General features: G+C 38.0%; 1 pseudogene; it reads right to left on the bottom strand.

The window, feature by feature from the left end:
* Window positions 1-5943: 5943 nt before the first annotated feature.
* LOC138177504 (small ribosomal subunit protein mS40 pseudogene) lies at window positions 5944-6995 on the bottom strand (annotated as a pseudogene).
* Between the last annotated feature and the right edge of the window lie 995 nt (window positions 6996-7990).

Below are 7990 nucleotides of genomic sequence, written 5' to 3'. Positions count from 1 at the left end.
TGGGATGAAGTGACTTGCCCAGGGTCACACAGCTCGTAAGTATCTGAGACTGGATTTGAACTTAGGAAGAGTAATCTTCCTGACTCCAGGTCTAGCACTCTATCTACTGCATCACCTAGCTGTCCCCCATCAGAATAACATTCACCTTGGTCAGCCACTGATCTGACTCCCATTGGGAATTCATTCAGAGTACTTCCTAATTAAGACTGGTAATCAACATATCAGATTTTCAAAGGACAGCAATATCAGTGGGTAGCTCCTCTAGATCTCCCAGCTCAAATAAGCCAAAGGAACAGTCAGATCATACAGGTAGCTGAAAGGTGTGTGACACTGCTCTCTGCTGTCCTACAGTGAGATTGCTGTGAACTTTTGTCTTGGTGCCTCCTGGGCCATGTGTCATTCATCCACTGTCCAAGTGAAAATTAGATTCATAGACTCTGAGAGTAAAGGGACCTTTGAGAGGAACCTGCCACCTATTGCAGGGATCTTCTCTACAACATTTCTGACAGATGATTAATAGTTAAACACTTCTAGTGACAGGTAGCTCACTGCTGTAGAAAGAGAGAGTGTTGTACTGCACAGAATGTAGTTATTTAAGTCAGGAAAACCTGAGTTCAAATCCCACCTCAGACAGTTTCTAGCTATGTGACCTCTGAGACTCAGTTTCTTCAACTGTAAAAATGATAATAATTTTAGTGCCTTGCCCATAGGGTTGTGAGATTCAAATAGATAATGGAGATAAAGTGCTTTGTAAGCATCATATAAATTTCAGCTATCATTATTGTATTGTGGGACAGCCTATACTAGTTTCTTTCCTCCTTGTATCATACATACAGAAAGAGCTTAATAAATTCTTGTTAATATTCTTGTTAAAGCCCTAGAACCCCTGGCATCTCTTCTTGTTATTGATTAGTGCCCATCTGTTAGTTCTCAAAGAAGCTTTAGAAATAGAGATAAGAGGTTTTCACAAGAATTTTTTTTAATTACACACATATATATATATATATGTAAAAGAATAGGGAAATAGAAAACCCAGGAGGCCATACTGTCTGATCCATCCTTTGGATTTAAATGAGCATATATTAATTTGGCCCCTGCATGTTGCCAGTAAAATTTGACATTCAATTCCATTCAATAAATATTATTAAGCTCCTAAGATGTTAGGGCACTGTAATAGATTCTGACTCTATAATGGATATGGCTCTAAACTGGGAGGCGCTTCAGAGACCATCTAGCCCATTTTGCAGATAAGAAAACTGAAGCTATTAGGAGTTATGATCTGCTCAATGTCACACAGCTAGTATCATGGCGTAAATACAAGGAAATACTGAGAAATTTCAAGAACTGCTCCATTTACATGTGTGATGGGTATCACTATTGCTTGACTTTTCAATGGGTGGAGGAGGGACTGAAAGGGAGAGAGATAATCTGGAACTCAAAAAATGAATGTTAGAAAAAAACAAAACAAAACAACAATAACAAAGCGCTGGTCAGCCCAAACAACAGGAAAGTTCAGAAAGATCTTTTGTAGGATATGGCATCTAAGCTAAGCCCTAAAGTAAATTAGGGATTCTATGAGGCATGGGTGAGGAGGTAATGGGTTCTAAAAGAATCCTGAATAAATGTTTAGAGAAACTTAATATTTAAAGAAAGCCCAGGCCATAAAAATCATGAGAACTACTAATAAACCCCAAAGCCTCTTTGTCAATCTTTTGACTACTTCTTTCCTTTCCAAAGATATGTCTCAAAATCATAAAATATTATACCTAGAAAAGACAACTAAGTGATCTGCCCCAACCCCATCCTTCACTCCCATTTTAGAGACACAAAGTAACTCAACCACTGCTATTTGGGACTACCATTAATTTTTCATAACTTCCCAATATAGTTCTTGGTCCATTATTCTGTGGTGCCTTTCTTCCATGAATAGGGGTACTCTTGCATATTTTCTGTGCAAACCTTCACAGGCTAGAATGACTCTAATAAGCAAAAGGCCACCAGTTCTACCCACATCTGCAGAGAGTTCTGGATGGGGATCTTTCCAAATATTCAATGTTCAAATCATCACCTTACAAAATAATTGAATTCTTTGTGGAGAAAGTCTATATATGTAGAGAGAGAAAGAGAAAATGTATGTAATTTGGTGTTCAATTTGCAGATGGTTACCTAATCCTTAGAAAGAGAAATTTTGCTTCATTCTGGGTAACACTTTGCAGTTCACTTAAACTAATTCATGAAATGAAATATGCAATGCTATTTTCCCCTAATTAATTTCATTATAGTCTCTTAAAAACTCAGTCCATTGCATAAATTCCCTAAACAGTCCATTATCTCTCTTTAATAGGGCATGAGTGGTTCCTATAGTGATGACACAGTGGGAGAATGTTGGGGCTGAATAAAGTCCCAGAAGTGCCACTGAGCCTGACCTACTGCTTGCATAGGATTTGGAAAGAAAAGGAGTAAGGGGCAGGAAGAGATGGGTAGTTCATTTTCTATTAATAAAGAAAGCATTTGTTCTTTTCTGGAAGGCACATCAGGGTTTAGCCTGGCACATAGTAGGGACTCAATAAGTGCTTCTTGATTGACTGACTGCCTTTGTGGCTCTTTGGTGCAAGAGTAGGGTAAAGAGTAAAGAAATCCCATCAACAGGCAAGGAAAGTTTGTAGATTTGGAAATCTGGAATATCACCCAGCATCTTCCAGAGATGATTGTCTCCTAAAACTGCCTCATCCTGGCACCTGGAGGACAAAAACATTGCAAATGGGATTTGGCTAATGGTCCCTAGTGATGGTTTTGCTTTTCTGATGATTTGGGAATCCTGAAAACAGACATTGGTGGATATGTTTTCCCCTTCATGATGCGAAGCTCACTCATCATTCTTTATGGAGCTCTCTCACAGTGAACTGTGGTGAATAGAGTTTTAGTGGTGTTGGTTGCCATGGCAGCATCCTGGACCACAAAGCCAAGTGCCAAAGGGCTATAAGCATTCAGACTCTTGTGGGCACCTGTGTCACTTGGTGGGCTGGGTTCATTTGAGAAGAGCCCTTCATAGAAATAGGCTATAAAAATAAAGCAGAGTCCCTTTTATCCTTAGTATAAAGACAGGTGGGTTAGTTCTTAAAGGGTGCACCATATTTGTGTTAAATAAATGACTGTCCCTCAATCATATTCCATGCTTTTCTACCTCCATGTCATTTAAAAGTTGTGAATTCAAAGTTGTGCCTTCTAAAGTCTGTCAAAAAGTCAATCCTGCCTCATAAACTGCTTTTGTTTTTGCTACATTGACAAAAATCATAGGTTCTTGACATATCATCATTCCTATCTTGTCTCCTAGAGGGCAAAGGTTTTATGCTACATCTTTGCAATATCTGATCAACGATTGAACAAATTCAATACAGTTATCAAAGTAAAAAGTAAATAGAAAACCAGTTGAGTGTGCAGCAGTAGTAGAGTGAACACAGAGTATTTCTGTTCAAAACCTAGTTCTGTTGCTTTCTTTTAACCTTAGGCTTAACCTCAGTAACCTTGTCTATAAAATCAGGAATAAACTAGATAGCCCTTGAGGTCTTTGCTAGCTATAAATTTATGATCTTGGGAGAGGACATGGCTTAGTAAAGGTAAGAAGACCTGGATTCAAATCCTGTCTCTTAAAAAATGTTTTTGTTTCTCATGTTGACAAAATCACAGGTCCTTGATAATTTTTGTCTTTCTTTTATCTCTATTACTGCTTCCACTAACACGGCCACTGCCACACCGCCATCACTATGACAAGTACTACTACTACTACTACTATTACTACAACCACTAGTGCTATTACTATTACTATTACTACTACTACTATTGCTATTACTAATAATAATAACTAGCAATTATGTAGTACTTTAAAGTTTGTAAACATTTCAAATATTTAATTTTTTTCCTTACAAACCCCTGGGAGGTAAATGTTATTATTTTCCTTATTTTACATATGAGGAAACTAAGGCAGTCAGAGGTTAAGGTTAAGTGACTTGCCCAGAGTCACACAGTTGGTAAGTTTCTGAGGCTACTTTTGAACTCAGGTCTTCCTGAATATAAGTCAAACAATCTATCTACTTCACCAACTGGCCTATAAAAACTTTGAGGGCAGAGTCTCCATTTTAGTCTTTGATTCTACTCAGCATATAACGTAGTGCCTCACTTAATATGCCAAGTATTTGGTGAGTGAATGAATTAATTACTGAACAAATTCACTACAGATATTTTCCTCTTCTACTTGTTTATTGATTCTTTCCCCCCTTTTTTAATATACTGTATTTTTATTTCATAAAATATGTCCAATTACATGTAAAAAATTTTGCATTCATCTTTTTAAATTTTGATTTCCAGATTCTCCCAATCTCTTCCATCACTCCCTCCCTCACTGAGAAGGCAAGAAATTTGATAAAGGGGATAGACATGAAGTGATGTTAAACTTATTTTCATATAACATGTGGTAAAAGAAGACACAGATAAAAAATTTTTCTAATAAAGAAAGTTTAATAACAGTATGTTTCAATCAGTATCCAGGGTTCATCAGTTCTCTGCCAAATTCAACTCACATGAGTTCATGTAAGTCTTCCCAAGTTTTTTCTGAAACCACCCACCTCATCATTTCTTATACTATAGTATATATACCACAACTTGTTCAGGCATTCCGCAAAGGATGGGCATCCTCCAAATTTCTAGTTTTTTGCCATCACAAAAAGAGCTGCTACATTTTTTTTGTACAAATAGATCCTTTTCCCCTTTTCTTTGATCTTTTTGCAATACAGAACTATATTTCTACAGGCATTCCAGGGTCAAAGTGTATGCAAAGTTTCATATCCCTAAAGGTGTACTTCCAAATTGTTCTCTAGAAGAGTTGAACCAGTTTACAACTCCACCAACAATAGATTTGTGTCTCAATTTTTTCCATATCCACTCCAGCATTTGTCTTTTTCTTTTCTATCATGTTAGCCAATCTGATAGGTGTGAGGTAGTACCTCAGAGTTCCTTAAAGTGTTTTTTTAATCAATAATGATTTAGAGTATTTTTCCATGTGACTATTGATAACTTTGATCTCATCTTCTGAAAACTATTCATATCATTTCACCATTTATCAACTACAGAATGGCTCTTATTTTTTATAAATATGAATCAGTATATATAGTTGAGAGGCCTTTATCAGAGAAACTTGCTGTTTAAAACATCTCCTATTTGCCTGCTTTCCTTCACATTTTGACTGCATTAGTTTTGTTTGTGCAAAAGCTTTTGAATTTCATGTTATCTGAATTATCCATTTTACTTCCCATGATTCTCCCTATCTATCTCTTGTTTGGTCATAAATTCTTCCCTTATACATAGTTCTGAGAGGTACATTTTTTCATGCTCTTCTAATTTACTTATGATATCACATTCTTTATGTCTAAAACATTTATATATTTTGATCTTATCTTGGCATACAGTATGAGATGTTATTGATTGTTGTATTTTCTCATTGATTTTTCTTGATTTTTTTCTTCATTATTGATTTATTAGTTTTGTTGTTGATGATCAATTATGCTGAAAGATTTCTAATCTCCAACCAGCCCTGCATTCCTAGTATAATTCCGCCTGGTCATAGTATATGATCTTTGTGATATAATGCTGTGATTTTCTTGTTTGTATTTTATTTAAATTTTTGCATCAATATTCAATAAGAAAATTGGTCTATAGTCTTCTTTTTCTCTTTTTGCTCTCCTTGATCCAAGTATGAAAAACATTTATGCCACACAAAAAAATGTTGTTGGATTCCTTTTCTAACTATTTTTTTTTTCAAATAGTTTGTCTAGTATAGGCATTAATTAGTCCTTAAATGTTTGGTAGAATTCACTCACTTGTAAATCCATCTGGTCTTGGAGATGTTTTCTTTTTTTTTAATAAAAGAATTTTTATTACAAAGGATTGACTTGACAAGTTAGGCACCCTGTACCCCTGACACTTAAAAATATGGGGTGGGGGAAGCAGCATGAAGTGAAGTCGACCAAAAACATTTATTCAGACAGTGCTTCATTTTACCTTCTCCTTGTTTTCTCTTTTCCTCTAGGTCAGAGCTTGCCATTTTACTACCCATTTCTAAAAAGGGTAGGGATAAAAATCAGTTTAATTTAGGCATCAGAACTTTCCAACATCCATCCTTAAACTTTGGAGCACCGCAGAGTATATCTACCACTTCCTTTCTAGGGGACACTTGTAGATTCCTCTTCCTCAGGGAGAACATTAGTTTGAGATGCAAGTATGGGCATCGTTTCTGGTGGGGGTCCACTCTCTTCCTTAAGGTGGCCTCAATATAGCCTTCGAAGATGGGCCAACTCTCCCTCAGGTGGCTGCTGCCAATTGTGCCATGGATACCAGGAGGCACCTGCAGCTAGGGCAGGAGCCACTGGGGTACAGCCCACAGCTCCATGGGAGTTGCTGAAATCAGTATCTCGTGGCTGTACCAGTGGGATGTGGTAACTGAGAAAACCATGGTCTGTGGCTTTCAGGATAGCCTCTGTCAGCTTCTTATGCTGCTTCATACAGACGCCTGTGTATGGGGCATAGAAGATGACACCTGTGTGAGCACACACAAACTGTTCCAAGAGCTTCACATTTCTAAAGTCCACATGGAGTTTCTGATCACAGCAGATGGGGCAAGGGTTCCCAGCAACTTTGTTCCCTCGAATGCATGTCTTACGGGTTCGGTGTGGTGGGATACCACCTTTGTGGTTTCGTCGACAGTCAGCCCAGACTGGGCAGGAGCCATATCAAGCCAGGTATTCTTCAGTTTCCAGATATTCCCAAGGAGCGTCCTGATAGAGGGAGACAGGAATGGAAGATTCTTCCTCAGGGGGAGCTTTGGTGCATAGAGCCCAGGGAGTAGCCTGCACCCAGTTGACCCCTCTGACAGGTGTGAGGCCCAAGAGCCGTCTAAACAAAAGAGTTAGGAGAGAGGTTGCCATCTTGGTGTACAGCTAAGGGAGGAGGGGGGGTTGGGGATGTTTTCTTAGGGAGTTCAATTATGGCTTGTTCAATTTATTTTTCTAACCCACTTCAATTAATCTGGGCAGCTTATATTTTTGTAATTAATCATCCAATTCACTTAGATTGTCAGTTTTACTGGAATATAATTGGGCAAAATAACTCCTAGAAATTTCTTTAATTTCATCTTTATTGGAGGTGCATTCACCTTTTTTCATTTTGGTAATGGTAATTTGGTTTTCATCTTTCTTTTTTTAAACTAAATTGATCAATGATTTGTCTATTTTATCCTTCTTCATAAAACAAACTCCTAGTTCTTCCTCTTCCTTTCTTTTCTCCTCCTCCTTCTCTTCATCGCCATCACCACCATCGTTTTCTTCCTCCTCCAATTCCTGCTCCTACCGCTGCTGCTGCTTCCCACCCCGCCCCTTCCCTTGAAGTGGACCATCCTAGTACCTCTTTCATGAAGTAGCTGCTGAGGAGACCCCCGGACTCGCCACTGCCGACGAAAAACCAAAGGAAGGAGTCAAGACTGAAAACAAACGACTGCATTAATTTGAAGGTGGCAGGGCAAGATGGTTCTGTGGTGCAATTTAAGGTTAAGAGGCACACACCACTTAGTAAACTAATGAAAGCCTATTGTGGAGGACAGGGTTTGTCAATGAGGCAGATCAGATTCCTACTTGATGGGCAACCAATCAATGAAACAGACACACCTGAACAGTTGGAAATGGAGGGTGAAGATAAAATTGATGTATTCCAGCAGCAGACAGGAGGCACTTAAAAAAAGAGAGAATATGCAACTACTCCAGAAGTGTGCTCACAAGGAAAACAATAGATTGACAATTTAAAAGCCAAGATTTGGTTCATCCACCTCTGGACTACTGCAGTAGAGTTTTCTCTCTTCTTTGATTTCCTTCTCCCATTCTTTTATTGTACATAAAGTACCTGGTTGGTTTTTTTTGTTTGTTTGTTTTATTTTGTTTTAACTAAA

The sequence above is a fragment of the Petaurus breviceps genome, unplaced genomic scaffold, assembly GCF_028583685.1.
Source record: "Petaurus breviceps papuanus isolate PSGF00001 unplaced genomic scaffold, PetGlider_PUasm1.0 90424, whole genome shotgun sequence".
Classification (NCBI taxonomy): Eukaryota; Metazoa; Chordata; class Mammalia; order Diprotodontia; family Petauridae; genus Petaurus; species Petaurus breviceps.
Note: the sequence above shows the minus strand (reverse complement) of the source record. Positions and strands in the feature narration are given on the sequence as shown.